Source organism: Lycorma delicatula, chromosome 1 (genome assembly GCF_047948215.1).
Source record: "Lycorma delicatula isolate Av1 chromosome 1, ASM4794821v1, whole genome shotgun sequence".
NCBI classification, from domain to species: Eukaryota; Metazoa; Arthropoda; class Insecta; order Hemiptera; family Fulgoridae; genus Lycorma; species Lycorma delicatula.
In genome coordinates this window covers 107,855,743-107,873,034 of record NC_134455.1, presented here as the reverse complement: position 1 = coordinate 107,873,034, position 17,292 = coordinate 107,855,743, and positions in this window count along the sequence as shown.

Below are 17,292 nucleotides of genomic sequence, written 5' to 3'. Positions count from 1 at the left end.
TAGAAAAAAAATTATTTTTTTAGCGAAAGTATTTAAAAAATTAGTATTGCAACTACCAGTATTTTCATGATTTTTGATTTCTTATGAATCAGGTTTACTTTGATTGAATTACTTTGGTATGATAATAAAACGTCTCGTAATGAAATTTTATAACAATAATAATAATTAGACATCTAAAACATATAATTTTATAAACATATAATAAACAGCAACAATAATAATAATAGTAATAGCGAAAGTATTTAAAAAATTAGTGTAGCAACTACGAGTTGCAATACAGATGAACAGACAATACAGTTGCAATGGACACATGAACATAATAATACCTTCCTTTACCGTACCTACCTAACTATAACAAAAATGGAATCGGACATGAAACCGTATAATGTTCCGCTGCACCAAGCGATGGTTGAGAAGTTCCCTGAGCTACGAAGTAAGTCTGTCCAAAACATCTTGGATCAGCGCAGTCCCTTTTTAAGTCTAATAGGGTTCCTGCGGATGTGGTGGCGTTAATCCTAGCTGATGTTTCTAGGGAGTTAGGGTTGTTGTCCAGCCCAATTTCAGATGAAAGTGCTGTAGAAGAAGCGATAAGAGCCGACAATCCCCACTCCGATCAATTTGCAGAGAACGAGATGCTGTATGATGGTATGGATTTGTCGGCCAGACACCGTATACCAAGGCTGAGGGTTAATCGCGGCACGAGAAACATAGTGGGCCTTATTAATGAGATTCTTAAAGAAAAATTAAGATTAGTACCCTCCATAACTGAGCTCCATGAATTAGTGTACATCGGTGCGATCACGGCAGTCAAAGCGAATGGCCAGCGAATCGTCGCTCCTGCAATGCGTAAGAGTCCTCAGCGTTCACCTTGGCAGGAGAGACTGTGTAGGAAAGTCGATAAGCTGAGGAAAGAAATTGGTCGTTTGTCCAGTTTCTTAACATCTGATAACCCCAGTGGAAGGATCCGATCGGCGGCGGAGTCGATAATCCGAACGTATGAGAACCCGGAAAACACCATCGGCCATGAAATCCTGGATTTGTTAAAGCAACGATTGATGGTACTGTCATGTCGGCTACGGCGGTATCGGCAGAGTAACATGCGCCGGGAACAGGCTCACTTGTTCCGTACCAATCAAAAGGAGCTGTGTAAGCGGTTGCAGGTTTCACCTCAGCAACAATCTCAGGCGAACGCGTCCACTAATATTGAGGAGGTCTTTGGTTATTGGGGCCCGATTTGGTCGTGTTCCTCACAGCATAACAGTGGGGAAACGTGGATCCGTGAGGAACGAAAACGAGTTGATAGAGTCCAGACAATAGTAGATCATTTAATCACTCTAGAAGATGTACAGAAGGCGGTTAGAAAACCCATAATTGGAAGGCGCCTGAGATTGATGGAGTGCATAACTTTTGGTACAAGCGCTTTTCTTCTGTTCACAAGCGTCTTGCAGAATTTTACTCTGCCATCTTGCGAGATGGAAGTCTAATGCCAACCTTTTTCACCCAGGGGGTGACCTATCTGATCCCGAAATCTTCAACTGCGACGGCAGACCCGTCCAAGTACAGATCTATTACTTGTCTCCCTACAATATATAAACTTTTTACTTCTGTCCTCACTGCCAAAATCAATAAGCATCTTGAGAGAAATCAGATCTTAGCTGAGGAGCAGAAAGGGTATCGTCAGGGTAGTAGGGGCTGCAAAGAGCAGCTAGTGATTGATAGCGTTATCTCTGTAACGGCAAAGAAGAGTCGGGGCAGCCTATATACTGGTTATAGACTACAGGAAGGCCTTTGACTCGGTTCCGCACTCCTGGATGATAGAGGTCTTACGTCTGTACAAAGTCGATCCCGTTGTCGTTGAGTGCGTAAGTGTCGTTATGTGTAAGTGGTGCACAAATCTTTTGTTGACTATTCCAGATAAGAACCCCGTTAAGGTCGGAGTAACACAGATCAACCGAGGCATTTTTCAGGGCGATTCCTTGAGCGCTCTACGGTTTTGCTTAGCGTTGAACCCTATGTCTTCCATCTTACAGAAGTCCAAGAAGGGTTTTTGCTCTTGGGCAGTACAGTTTTAGCCACCTCAAGTATATGGATGATATTAAGCTTATTTCTGACACTGAAAAAGGGGTCGGGCAACTTGTCAAATTAGTCGAGAGGTTCAGTATCGACATATGCATGAGTTTAGGTCTTGACATGTGTAGGGTCAATGCCATGAAGAGAGGAAAATGGTCGCAGATTGAGGTGTGTGAAGTGCCGATAGATGCTCCTGCACTCATGAATGCAATGCAGCGTAGTGAAACATATAAGTACCTTGCTTTCCTGCAGGATATTGGAATTAGCCATAGTCGAGCGAAAGAGGCCCTTACATCTGGCTTTAAGAGTAGAGTAAGAGCCGTCATAAGTTCCCAGTTGAGTGGCTCTAATAAGGTATAGGCCATTAACATATTTGCCGTTCCGTTGATTTCCTATAGCTTTGGCGTGATGAATTGGACGCGGACTGACCTTGAAGGAATGATGCGTGTATCGTTCACGCAACACCGCTCCCATCACCCGCGCAGCTCCGTCGAGCGGTTTCACCTGTCCAGGAATAGAGGAGGAAGAGGCGTTGTGGATTTGCGGGAGGTTCATGCAAAACAGCTGCTGAATCTCCGGAAATACTTCCTAGAGAAGAGCCAGTTCAGCTTGCTCCACAGGTGGTAAAAAATGACAGTAGTCTAATCCCACTACGCCTCAGTGATGAGGAATTCCAGCCCCTTAAGGATACCTTCTCCGAGATCAGTGTGATGGATAGGTGGGGTTCGAGGGTGTTGCATGGGAGGTACTAAGCGGCGCTTATGGATGAAGCAGTTGAACGAGATGCGTCTATGGCCTGGCTGGAGTATGCCGAGTTGTTTGCTGAGACGGAGGGCTTTGTAATTGCTATACAGGATAGGGTCGTCAGCACACTCAGCTACAGTAAGCATGTCGTTAAGGATCTGCTGTAACCATTCACCTGTGCCGTCTTTGTGGATTGACCAACGAGTCCATGTCGTTAGCGGGTGTCAGTTTTAAGCTCCAAGGGAATATACAGTCCGACATAACAACGTGGCGAAAATACATCATCAGAGGCTCGCTTTGGACCTAGGTCTCCTTGCCGTTTCAGTCCCGTATTTTAAGTATGCTCCTCAGTCTGTATTAGAGGATGATCGGTATAAACTGTACTACCATCGTACTGTTCTGACAGACAGGACAGTAGAGCATAATAGGCCTGACATCTTTCTGACCAAGAAGCAGGAGACGATCACCTTCCTGATTGATGTCACAATCCCATTTTCTACCAACATAGTGAGGAAGTACACGGAAAAAGTAGTGAAGTATAGGGATCTTGGAGATCAAGTCAGGGAGATTTGGGACCAGGAAAGCGTAATGGTAGTCCCGGTGGTTTTAGGCGCGATGGGAGAGATTCCACGTTCTCTGCATGATTCATTAAGATCCGTTGGAGTACCAGCAAATCTGTTCCGACCAATGCAGAAGGCTGTGTTGCTGGATACATGTCGCTTGGTCCGTCGGTACATCACAAGCTCGAGCGATAAGATAGCGCCTGTTATTGAAGGGGACGATCAGGTGGAGCTGCTGGCGGGGGACAATGGGCGTTAACATCTGGCAGTTCATAAATTTTTATGTCTGGTATTTTGTGTTTCATTCATATATCTCACCCATAGTATTCAATAGTTCATGTTCCCATATACAATGCTTGTCAGAACAATAGGTATAGCTCCTGCGCCTTGCCTTTGGGCCGGCTAGAATGCTTTTTGCCGACCAGGGTTTGCACAAGAGAATAACAATAATAATAATAATAATAATAATAATAATAATAATATAAATAATAATAATAATAATAATGATAATGATAATGATAATGATAATGATAATGATAATGATAATGATAATGATGATAATAATAATGATGATAATGATAATAATAATAATAATAAAAATAATAATAATAATGATAATGATAATGATTTATTTATTTGGTTTTTGTCCAACAGAACAGCTTTACAATGCCTTCTAGTTGCGCAGTATTACATACAAATATATACAATAGTTACAATATCTTTAAAAAAGTTATAAGTAACAATTCACATATAAATTGAAAATACAATTTTTAAATACATAAATATTGGAATACAATAATAATAATAAAATATAAATTTACAACAATGGAAATAATAATTAAAGTTTAAGTAAAAGTAATAATTAACAATTTACAAAAGTTTACAAAATAGATTAATTTCGTTCAAGAAACGAACTTGCGGCAAGAAAATCAGACCATCGCCTTTACCATCTTATAAAGCAATAGCAAATTTACATATATATGTTGATAAATGCAAGTTATGAGTCTGTGCATAATTATAAAATAATATTAATAGAATGGCCCAAAACAATTTTTATTAACAATAACTGATATCTATGACATTATCCAGTAATAATAACTACAATTACAAAGAATAACCATCTAGTATTTATACAATTCAGAATTTATAATATACATAATCAGAACATAATTTTATAATAATATATTTGAAACAGTAAGAATTACAAAGTAATACAAAAGAATAAAGCCAGAGCAGTAAATAATTTCTATAAGCAGAAACTAATTCTGAATAAGACTATTTTATTAGTATAAAGTTAAAATATTATTTCGGAAGGTGAATTAAAAGGAAAAGGTTAATAGTTAGACACTGAAATAAGAATGAAAATGGATACACACACATACATATACACACATATACATACATACATACATATACATGTATATATATATATATATATATATACATATACATGTATATGTATATATATATATATATATAATGCATATACACCATCTAGCATAACCTAGTCAGTGTTACCAACTATTGCTCGATGTATGTCATCAATAGATGGACGAGAAAAAAGATCTAATAGATCAGCGAAACTATTTGCCAGAACAAAGCATCTAATACTGGAGAACACTCAGAAACTCTTCTAATGAAGTAGGGCCTAAAGCTCCTGATGTTCCGAAATGGCACCCGCAGTTGTAATTCACGACATTCCGGCATGGTACCATGGAGGAGATCTGCAGCAAACTTCAAATCGAAAGCAGTTCGCCGATCTACCAGTTTATCTAGCTTCAAATCTCCGCATTGAGTAGCGTAGGAAGTGGTATCAAATTGACCAGGAAACCTGCATCTCAACGCCCAAAGCAGTTTCTTCTGGTCGCTTTCAGTCATATCGTTAGTGAAACCACGATCCCTGTTCCAAACAACCGTACAATACTCAGCAAGAGGACGAACAAGTGTTTTATACAGCAATAGCCATGTGCTTATTAATATAAAACGACGACAAAGCCATCTCACAACACCCAAATTTCTTCTTGTCAATGAGGTGATGGCCTCAATATGACGTATAAAGCTTACGAAAGCTTCGTATCAAAAAGAACCCCTAGGTCCTTTATCTCCTCAACTCGCTCAATTCGAGAGTTATCTAAGAAATAGACATGACGAGACCAATTCGTCTTTCTTGTGAAAGTCATCACCTTCGTCTTTTCAAGGTTCAAAGGAAGACTGTTCTCAACAGACCACAACCAAGCCTCGTTCAACGCTTTCTGCAGTAGCAGATGATCTGCATCCGAAGAAATCCTCCTATCGATCTTTATGTCATCAGCAAACATTAGAACAGGACAACTAATACGCTCTATAATGTCGTGATGAAAATAAAAAAAAAGGAGTGGACCAAGGTTCGATCCTTGAGGAACACCAGAACCAATTTGAAATTCACCAGACGTGGAGTCACCAAAACGCACTCTGAAGCAACGGTCCGTAAGGTAAGAAGCGGTCCACTTAACCAGCGAAGCGGGAAAACCGATTTTTTCCATTTTATTCAATAGAAGATTATGTGGAACCGTATCGAAAGCTTTCTGGAAATCCAGGTGTACTACATCTATCTGTCCCTGGCCTTCTACTGCTGGATCTACGGCATTCAGAAGGGTACAAAGGTTCGAGGTAGGTGACCTACCCAATAAATATCCATGCTGCTCCACAGCAACATTAGGTTCGATGTATGGTCGGAAGACCTCACACAGCAAAATCTCAAATACCTTCGGCAACACTCCTAACACAGAAATGGGACGAAAGTTCTTGATATTGGAATCATTCTCCTTTTTAGGTATGGGGGTAACCCTAGCTTTTTTCCATGTTCTGGGAAAATACCCAATCCTCAAACTTAAATTGAATAAATCGGCCAGTATGGGAGACAAAATAACAGATAATCCTTTTATAATAAAAGGTGGTATGTTATCGATCCCAGCTACTGATTTTCCATTAAGACGATTAATGGCTCTGGAGACGACATCAGCCGAAAAAACAGGAATGGGTGGCTCCATCATATCAACATTTGAGACGACATATTGCCCAGCAACAGCAGGTTGACAAACAGACTGGAAGTATTCACCAATCTTTCGACTGATAATTTGAGGATCGGTACATTAACGATCATCGACCATCACAGCCGCAACAGAATTTTCCGGTGTCCTATTGTTACGAACGTACTTCCAGAATCTTTTAGGTTGATACCTTAAATAACTTTCAATCAAAATGCCGTGTCTTTGCCTGTCGCGTTTTAACAACCGTTTCGATTTGGCTCTCAACCTTTTAAATTCGTCGTAATAGATGGAAAGACCATATTTTTGTGAGATGCATGGGCCTTTCGTTTCTCACGCAGTGTTGAGATTAAATCTCTAGAGAACCAAGTTGGGTAACCCTTCAATTTCGGTCGCCTTTGTGGAATATTGTCTTTAATACACTCCATTAAAGTCTCATTCAGTCCATCAACAGCATCGTCAATATTTTCGAAATTATCTATGTTAAAATTTTCCGAACGGAACTGGTGGTAGAGACCCAAGTAGTCCCCTGCAGGAAAATAGAAAAAGGACTTAACCTCTTGTCTAGAATATGGTATATTATCAATAGACAACGAGAACGGAGGGTGAAATCTATCTTTATTTAGTATCTCTAGACAATGTTCATCGAGGATACGACGCTGGAGATTCGTGATGACTAAGTCTAAAGTGTTACCATCACATTGTCGAATTTGCTTCAAATACATCAAATCTAAAAATTCAAATAGAACAGCAGCCTTTAACTTCCCATAGAATGTGGCGTTGGAGGTGCACCTATCCAGCCAACTAACACCCGCCAAATTGAAATCGCCAATCATTAAAAATTTGTTAGATAACGCTTCAACCTTACTCTGAAGTTCCTCCAAGTAGGACCTAAACAAGATAGCAGGAAATTGGGGAGGAAAGTAGTGAGTTCCTATTAACGGAGAAGGGCTACCTTTTTGACGTATTTCGACCCAAAAACATTCGTTGGTTAATTCAAGGTCATATCTACGTACCACCTGGAAGGTACGTTTTACTGCCAGTAACACTCCGCCGCCGCGCTCAACAACGCCAGGAAAATATTTCCTGTCTGCCCTGAAGACAAAGTATTCCTGTGGAAACAGATGTCCAGATGTGTATCTCCAAGCCAGGTCTCAGAAAAAGCAACGACGTCATAGTATTTATCTGCTACCGCCTCAAAACAATCCTCCATCTTGGTTCTAAGGCCACGAACATTCTGGTAGTATACCTTAAGCCCCATTTTTAATAGATGTTGCACCATCCCCGGATGCTTTGTTGGTATCCAATAAGAGGTCTTTCGGAGAACCATAGAACGGAGAAATAAGCACTCCATCGGGCCAAGAGTCTGCGGAGTTCACAGTGCCAAAGTCAATTTTATTGACCAGCACATAGAAGGAGTTGTAAGAAGGATGCTTCGTCTTTAGCTGCCTAACTTCAACCGATCTAAGACCAAGTCCTTCAACAATACCACGCACTACAGCCGGCGTCACCGAGGTATGGAAGCGGGAAACGAACAATGCCTTCTTCTTTGCCGCAACAAGATCGGGTTTAGCTCCATTTTTGCCAAAGATAACCTTTTTGGATGTCTTCCTAGGCGCTGAAGTTTTCGGTTTTATTCCATCGGGCTTGTCTCTATGAACCCTTGATCTTTTCCTGACAACCTTGCTCCAAGTCTCCTCATCGTCAACTTTGGAAGAGGCAACCACCTGTGAGAGAGGAACACTCTCAGCCTCAACCAACTGTGTGACCTCAGGAACATTAACAATCTTCTGCGTAGGTTTCTTTGTAACCACTGCAGGAACCCTGGGCACAACCGGCTCAGGTCCCTTTCCTCTACCGCCGTGTCGTCGGCTACCTTGACGGCAATCACCATGACCGACGTCACTAGTAGAAAGTGACAAAGACATAGCTTTAGTCAGGCGCTGTACCTCATTTTTAAGGGCAACATTCTCCTTACGAACAGCGATCATTTCCTGTCTCAGGGCAGAAACCTCACCAATCAGCGAATTTGCAAAACTAGACAACCTTAATTGAAGGAGTTCATCAATGCTACGCAAACTTATAATCACCCCTATTAATCCTATCAGCAACCTTGTCTTCTCCATCAAATAATTCATCATCAGAATTATCTTAGTTAATTACCTGTGAACCTCTAACAGGAGTATTTTCATTCACAGTAATTATTTTTGAGGAGCAATACCGACATTTGTAGGCCTTACTATCTTGATAAAATTTAACATCTTCATTAGTCAGGGTCATAGACGTCAATAAACACTTAATATGGTGCCTCTCATTACAATTTCTGCACTTCAGATTACTTTGTCTGCCAAACAATGGTTGATGACAAAGGCGGCAAATATCCTTACTGGATGGCATACTGAAGGGGTAACTAGTCGTGGTTTTTGAATTAATTAATTATTATTAATAATAAAATAAGAATTATAATGATAAAACAATAATAATAAAAATAGTAATTATTATATATATATATATATAATAAAATATATCAATTAAAATAATATTAATTAATAATAACAGTACAGTTTATCCTTAGATGATATGAAGGAAGAAAATAATTAATATTATTAATAATAATAATAATAATATGTAATAGTATAAACAAGTCAGTTGATCGATTCACAAACGAGTCACACTATCTTGCTGTCAAATCTGGCGGACGCACTTAGGTTTACCTATAAAAATGTTTGTCAACGTGGTAATTTCCCGCCTAAACTAGCGGAAGTTGTAAGCCTAGATAAACGTACAATTCCATAACCACTGCATTTCACAATAAATGACTAAAAATTAACAAAAAAATGTCCATAACATTAAACAGGTCAACTATGTAATTTGATATAATAATTTATGACCACAATCATAAACAACGTCCTCCAGTAAAACAGTTTATAATTTACCTGGAACGGATTTTAATGTTGCCACGTGGTCTTCATCACAAACTTTAGTTTGTTAAAAAACGGTGTTTTACAAAAGAATTTGCTAAAATAAATACTCACAGATATAAGTAAACATTTCTTGTAACACATTTACACAAATTTATTACCAACGTAGATAGAAAAACCACTTATACACAACTTAACAGTCGGAGTTTAAAAATGGCGTGACTTCTAGCCGCCATAATAATAATGATAATGATAATGATAATGATAATGATAATGATAATGATAATGATAATAATAATAATCCGGATCGGACCTCCAAGGTTAGTAACTCTGGAGTGGGGGTGTACCCCGGCGGCTAGCCTTGCTACAGAAGGGATATATGTTCATGAACATTCTTGAACAAACTAACGTGGCAGAGGGTGCACGTAAACACCCTCGTTTAGAAACCTCCGATTCGCCACAAGCGAAGAGGAAAAAAGTAAAGAATTTGTTAGTATAGAATCAGTAAAGAATTAAAAAGAAGTTTATTTGGCTATAGCGCACCCAAGCCAAGATTTTTAATTATTACAAAGGAGAATGGAAACTTTCAAAAAGTTAGTCCATTCTTAATCGTAAGAGAAATTACTGATTGTCCTGGTGGTCCTGTCAAGGAAATTCGTAAAACTTTTAATGGATTGCATGTCGAAACCATCAACGACATGCAAAGCCAGAAAGTTTTGGGGTTGAAGAAGATCGGTGAGTTTGCGGTTTCTGTCCAACCGCATAGCACACTGAACTCATCCAGAGGAGTTGTTGTTTGTCGCGATCTTCTTAATTGTACAGAAGAAGAAATTGTACAAGAAATGTCAAGTCAGGGAGTGACTCAATGTCGCAGACTTACTTTGAGAAGAAATGGTGAGATTCTTACTTTTAATAGGCCATTTAAAGCATGTATTATCTACATTTAATAGGCTGAATCTTCCTGAAAAGGTACGAGCTGGCATCCATCGGCTTGATGTACGAGCTTTCATCCCGCAGCCGATGAGATGTTTTAAGTGTCAACGATTCGGACACACAGCAGCAAGATGTGAAGCGCAGGAAATATGTACATGTGGAGAGAAAACACATGAGGGTGACCCATGTAAAGACCCTCCAACCTGCGTTAACTGTAAAGGGCATCACAATTGTCGTTCAAGAAACTGCCCTACGTATAAATTAGAAACAGGGATTCAGGAAGTTAAAACGCTTCAGAAGGTCAGTTATCCTGAAGCGAATAAAATAGTCAATCAACGTACACCACGACCATCGACTTCTTACGCAGAAGCAGCGGCTGCCCCTTCCACATCCAAAATTAATGTGGAGCAGTTGCTTAACACGATGGCACCAAGTCTTGCGACAATGATTGAAAGAATCATGATTCAAAGATTGAGTCGACTCATCAGAGAAAGTAAAGATGAGAAGGCTCATCCCCGGACTGACGCCGTTGACATCAGAGACGCACCAGCACAGTTTAAATCACCAGCTAAACCTGCGATTATTAAGCCACCAACTGAAGTAAGAATTAAAAATCTTGACTTATCCAGCAAAGAGAAACGGATCACTCCGTCGCCTAGTCACAAGTTTAAAGAAATTGTGACAAAAAAATCTGAATCTGCGGAAATGGAGGTGCAAGTTACTATAGAAAAAGCATCAGACGCAGATGAAATAAAACCTGTACCAATAGAGCCTCCAAAAGCGCAAAGATCAGCTTTGGTGAGTGCATCTATTTCAGCTGGACCCAGTACTGCAGTAGAGATAGAGTCCGGCTCATCCGCCGCGGAGACATCATCGCTTATAAGTTTAGATTCTTTAGCAAAGATGCTAACGGCACCAGCGAAACTTTCATCAACAGACGTCAGCCGTAGAACGTCACTGGTATCCGAAATAGAGGAAGACGATGCCATGTCTGAGGCCTCTAAAAACCTCAATGTCGATGCCCCTAAAAACCTCAAAGAAAAAATAAATAATAATGATAATGATAATAATAATAAAAGAATAGTCTTACCAGTTTGTTTTAGTATAATCCACGTCAATTGGAAAGTTACGTACATCCCCCATGTATGCTACTAAATTCACTTTCAACGTACGAGTGCCTGGATTTTATGTTAAACAAATAGAATAATAATGTAGATAAAGTTTGACTAAAACCAGACAGCAAGTTATGGGTACTGAGATTATAGCACATACTTCACTGTTGTTATTTTCGCCACTGCTATTTTTTACTCAATTTCATGGTAGGTTTCTTTTAATAATTCTGATTACTTAACAGGCTATTAAATACCCGGAACCATTATTCGATATATAATCAAATTCTTTATATCTCTTCAAGTGATGAATGAACCAAAATTAATTTCATGGATAAATTAATAAGATAATTACAAATGTATATAGTATATAAGATAGTTGATTTATGATTAAAACAGAAATTTTGAAAAATTTGTTAATAAATAGTTAAAATGAACTGTGTATTTTCTTTTATTCTTGTTAAAACTGTGTTACTATATCTTAGACTGTTAAAGCTTACAAAGTTTGTCTCGCATCATTTTTGGGGTAAAATTTTAACAAAAACTTTACCCCCTAAGTTTTCTCCTTCCCAAAAATATGAAAAAATCTTTTTTCGATTATATTTGTCTTCCTAAGCATGGTAGTAGTGCCAGATGCTAAAAAAATATTAAAAAAATACTTAGATGGCAATATTGGAATAAGGGAGCCGATCACAGTTTAGAAATACAGATTTTTTGAAATTTTATAAATTTGTAGTTTATTTAAATTTTTAATAATATTACAATAAAATTTCATCATAATTCACCCACACCCTCAAAAAAGAATTCTTATATAACTTTTTATTGATTGTACATTTTTCAATAGAATGTTTTAAAAATTTCTTCCATTTAAACAAAGAAAAAAAAAATTCTTCGTAGGGGATAAGTAAAGGTGAAAAGTTACGGCGATAGGGCGAAAAGTAAAATAACAGATTTTTTAATTCTAATTTTTTTTCATGTATCCATTATTTTTCCACTACGTCAGGAAGTGGAATTTTTCCACCACAGCAACTTTGTTGTCAGCTTTTTTTGTTCATATTTCTCAGGGTTGTAAGATTAAAAAGTATTAAAAAATAAATACTACTTTAGGGTACATTCAAGTTATAAGAAATCAGAATTGTAAAAAGAGAGGTGTTATTAGCCTAGAGTTCATAGAATAAAATGTAAAGTTAAACTGCAAAATTAGTACAATTAGACTGAAAATTTGGGAATCTCCGTATACTTACATTTTCTGTCAATTTTTTACTTTTCTGTATTACTAGCCGATCGGGGTACAGGTTGGCCTAGCCAATCTAGGGACACACGGTACTTATTCCCGTCTGGCCAGGGGTCCCCGCCTCCTGGACGTCAGCAGTATTCAGACTTTATAGAAAAAGAAACTAAATTACAAAAGAATATTCGTAACTATGATAACGTGCACACAATTTTGACGACTAAAAATTCAATTTTTTTTTAAGTTATGAATGTCATAAGTTAACCCCCACATCCAACGAGGCTAGGGCCTCAGTTTGTGGCTCACAAACTTCCATGATATAATACAATGTATTCTGAAAATTTGAAAGCAATCGATCGGTTGGCCCTTCGACATTTCTCGAGAGAAATATATGTAAAAATCTTCTCAGTTATACCAAGAAACATGAGTAAAAAATTTGGTTGCGATTGATCGAATGGTTTCATTGTTTACCCTGAACAAACAAAACCCTTCTTCTTTATATAATAGTATAGATTTATTTTAATAGTTTAATTATTTGAATTTAACATTGTTTAATTTTTATTTTTTATTCACTGGTTCGTGAAGAATTATGATGTTATTCTTCCATTAAAATATGTTTGTGGGATCCCGTATTGCTGTTTTAATTTTTTGTTTGACGTATATCAAAAATATTTTTATCTTCTTTCAGTTTTTACTGAAAACTTCGTAATTATTTTCCAAAGTGCAACGGATCTATCCTTAATAGCTTTCGGATTACCTGACAACTAAATGTTGTCGTTTTAAATGTTTATGAAATCGGATAAATGAAACTACTTGTTATCGGAAAAGAATGATACGTTGTGAATTTCTTCTATATTTACAATGCTACTTGACATCTTCAGATGAAATGCATTAATCTTCTATGGTGCATTGCTTGTCTGCCTTACGGACATCCTCAATTGATGCGGCAAAGAAACTTATGTCTCTTCAGTTACTTCCCAAGTTGAACATTTTGCGATACCTTGTCCAAAGCTTTCTATGAAAAGGATAATTAAAAACAGATGATACGAAAATAAAACCTATGTATGTATGTCCAAACCGATAATACAAAACTACAGATAATTAAAAATATTACTATTATACCGCAGATTTAAAAAGAAAACTTTGAAGTAATGTTCGAAATTATAAAATATTTCAGAAAACAATAACAAACATTCTGATACATGATTATCATAAGCACCCATACATATTTCATTGACTGTTAATAATCATACTGGTAAATGCAAAAATCTGATTTATAGCAAAATTTATGTATTTTCTGGGTGGTGACAATGAACTTATTTACTGAAAAATGATCTTGACTAAGACCTTAGAAATTTATTAAATAAGTAGCTCCCCGTCGCAGCTTCGCTCGTGCTATATATTTTCTTTCTTTTCCGTAGGGGTCAATCTCTTTGTTTTTTAGTCAAGTAACTGAAGGCAGGTATAGCCAGCCAGTCATTCACACGGTAACGATGGCAGTGGCTGTATTAGTTGAGTGACAGCGCCGTACACCTTCGCACCCGTTTATAAAAATTCAGAATTAAAAAACACCGAAAAATGGTTTTTTAAATATTTATCTGAAGAGTAATTGCAGCCCAAATCTACTGAATATATCGTTTACTATAGTGGGGATTGGTAAAATTTATATTCTTCAAATTTTTTTTTTACTTTTCTTCTATCCCCTTTCAAGATCGAATTTCAAAAATTCGTTAGAAAGAACATAATTATTGGTTAGAAAATAAACCAATTTCTAACCAATACTGGTTTATTGACATGAAGATTACACCCACCAAAAATCAGGTTGATTTTTAATAAAAATATAACGCTTTAAAATCAAAAATCCGTTTTAACCTTTAAAACTCGGAATTTCAAAAAATCTACAAATTGGGTTTATAGATATTCATAATCATTCAGTTGAAAACCAGCTCACATAATGGCAGACGCTCACAGTTCACAATTCATTAATTTGCGCTTCAACCGGAAACTCTCCACTACTACATATACATATATTTTTTTCGAAATTATTCGAGATGAAATATATCCGAAAACCTTTATTCTACGAAACACGGTTAGAAATTTGGTTGCGTTTCATATTTTCCCTTTATTAGTAGTATACATTTTTACTTTCCTGGCATCAATGTTTTAGAACTATAATGAAGAAAGAAAATAGTCAAGAAATGGGGTATGGGTTTTTTGCATTACTCAACGTTTCATGACCCAGGGACCTCAGAAAACAAAAGAAAGTGGGGATAATATTCGAACATATGTACCTGTGTTTGGCGTGTTTGAAGTAGTGGCGGCTCGCGTATAGGCACTTTGGAATTGTAGCACTCCCTATTTCCACTTTATATTATCAAGAACATTTAATATAATGAGTCTTTTTTTTTTCTTTCTTTCTTTATACTTTTATAATATACAATTCCGTAAGCTTACTGCCAGTAGCCATCCCCCAGTTTATTTAAACGATACAAAAATCTTTGTATGAAACTGTGTGTGCTTCACAGTTACAGCGGCGTGTTTGGCTGTTGTGCGCATGCGCACATAGGAAGCTGCACGTGAGGCTGCGAGAGAGAGAGCACTGTCGATCTCGCAGTGCCGACCCTGGCATGCTGGTGGAAGGAATTTTTTTTTATTTCGCGTGAGTGTGGAACATTCCCTGTTCTCTTTTCTAGTTTAGTCGGTGGAAGGAATATGCAAGTGGTTTAGTTGTTTTTTCAGTAATGATCAGAAGATAGCGCAAAGCAGGAGCTGTTAGATTGCCAAATCTGTCCAAAAACACGCTAGAAGGGCAAAAGAGAAGGTAATTAGTAAAAACTAATCATGTATTTGTTACTGTTAATATTAAAAAATATTATCTGTGTTGATATTTTATTATTTGGTTACAAAACAGAATACGGTTTAGCACCATATTTTTAAATTTGATAAAGTGTAGAATTAGATATTATTAACCATGACCTTGAAAAGTGGAGCAAACTAATTTTAGCTACAAGCCGCCACTGGTTTGAAGCTTAAAATCTTTTAACTGGATAAACCGATTTTGATGAAATTTGGCACAGATACTCGTGCATATGGAGCAATATGGGGCAATGTTGGCAAACGTTTGGGGTCAGTATCTCCAATGGAGGAGTAGATACGTCTTTAGTCAATTCTCTCAAAATTTTGATTAAGCTCAGTATATGCTTATATTTAGAGTCAATTCTCTCAAAATTTTGATTAAGCTCAGTATATGCTTATATAACAATTTTCCCCTTAAATTTCTTCCTCCAAATCGAAAAAAATTATCTTTTTATTTTTTAACAGTACTTTTTTATGTAATTAATACTTTGGGGGCAATATTGTGGTTGGGGGAGCCGATCAAATTTTTAAAATATAGATATAGATATATAAAATATGCCATTTTTTTTCATGCATAATTAATTTTACACTAAAGAATAAATAACTATAAGTCACTATGTCAGTAACGAATAAAATTTCTTGTCAGCTTTTGTAAAGTAGAAGCCGAATTTACTACATAGAATAGCTACATGGAGCAACGATTTAAGTTATTAAGGTGCTAAGTATCTTAGCACTTAAATAAATAAATGAACATTTAAAAAACCTTTGTTTAGATATTTAATTCAAAATAAATAAATAAATTAAATTTTAGATTTAAAAAAAAATAAAGTTGTACTTTATTTAACAGGAAAATTAAAATACTTTTATTAACAGAAAAATTGTACTCTTAATACTAGGAAAAATTTTGTGAAATAAACGATTTCAAGTATACAAAAAAATCATGGCATTTATAATAAAATTAAGTTAATGTTACAAATAATATATCAGTAATTAATTACATATTTACAAAGAAAAAAAAATCTAATATCTTTATTTTTAGTTTAATACAAATCAGAAATAAGATCACTCGCTGTACGTAGCAGAAACTTGATATCCAACACCTGTACAACGGCAAGCATACTCTGAATGCAAAGGTTCATGTAAATAAAATAATTTTTTTTTTTTTTTTTTTTTTTTTTTTTTTTTTGTGGAGGGAGGTGGAAATGCATTTACGCACGGAGTTCGTGATGAATAAAATAAAATAAGGATGTATTATTCTTCTGATAATTTTTAATGAAACTGGATTTTACGTGTACATAAAAAGTATTCTAAAAATACACTTATTTTTTTATTTAGAATTTCGACTTCAAAGTCAACTGATACGAGTTTTAGCACAAAACTAAACCGGGCTTATTATAGACAGTAATAAACATATACAATAACAATGAAATCATATCACTTGATTGCACAATAGCAACGAAATTCCAGTGACAAACATATTTTTATCAATTTAATTTTGATAGATAATAAAATAATATATAGGTTTATTTATCTTTAGTGATCGTAGTGATCGAAAAATTATAAAATGTTGGATTCAAGTCATTAGATAAATGCTATTTATCTAATTGATATTTATATTTTATATTTTATATTTCCTGTTATATACAACGAACGATATAAATTGCCCAGATAATCTGAGTGTCAGTTTTGTTTGCTATATCAAACAATATATATATATATATATATAGTGGATATTTTCGAGATTAAATAAACTCCAATTATATAATTTACGTTAAATAAAATAATATTAAATAAATTTCTGTTTAAGAATAATGGACTTCCCTTGGGTACACATGTAAGGCT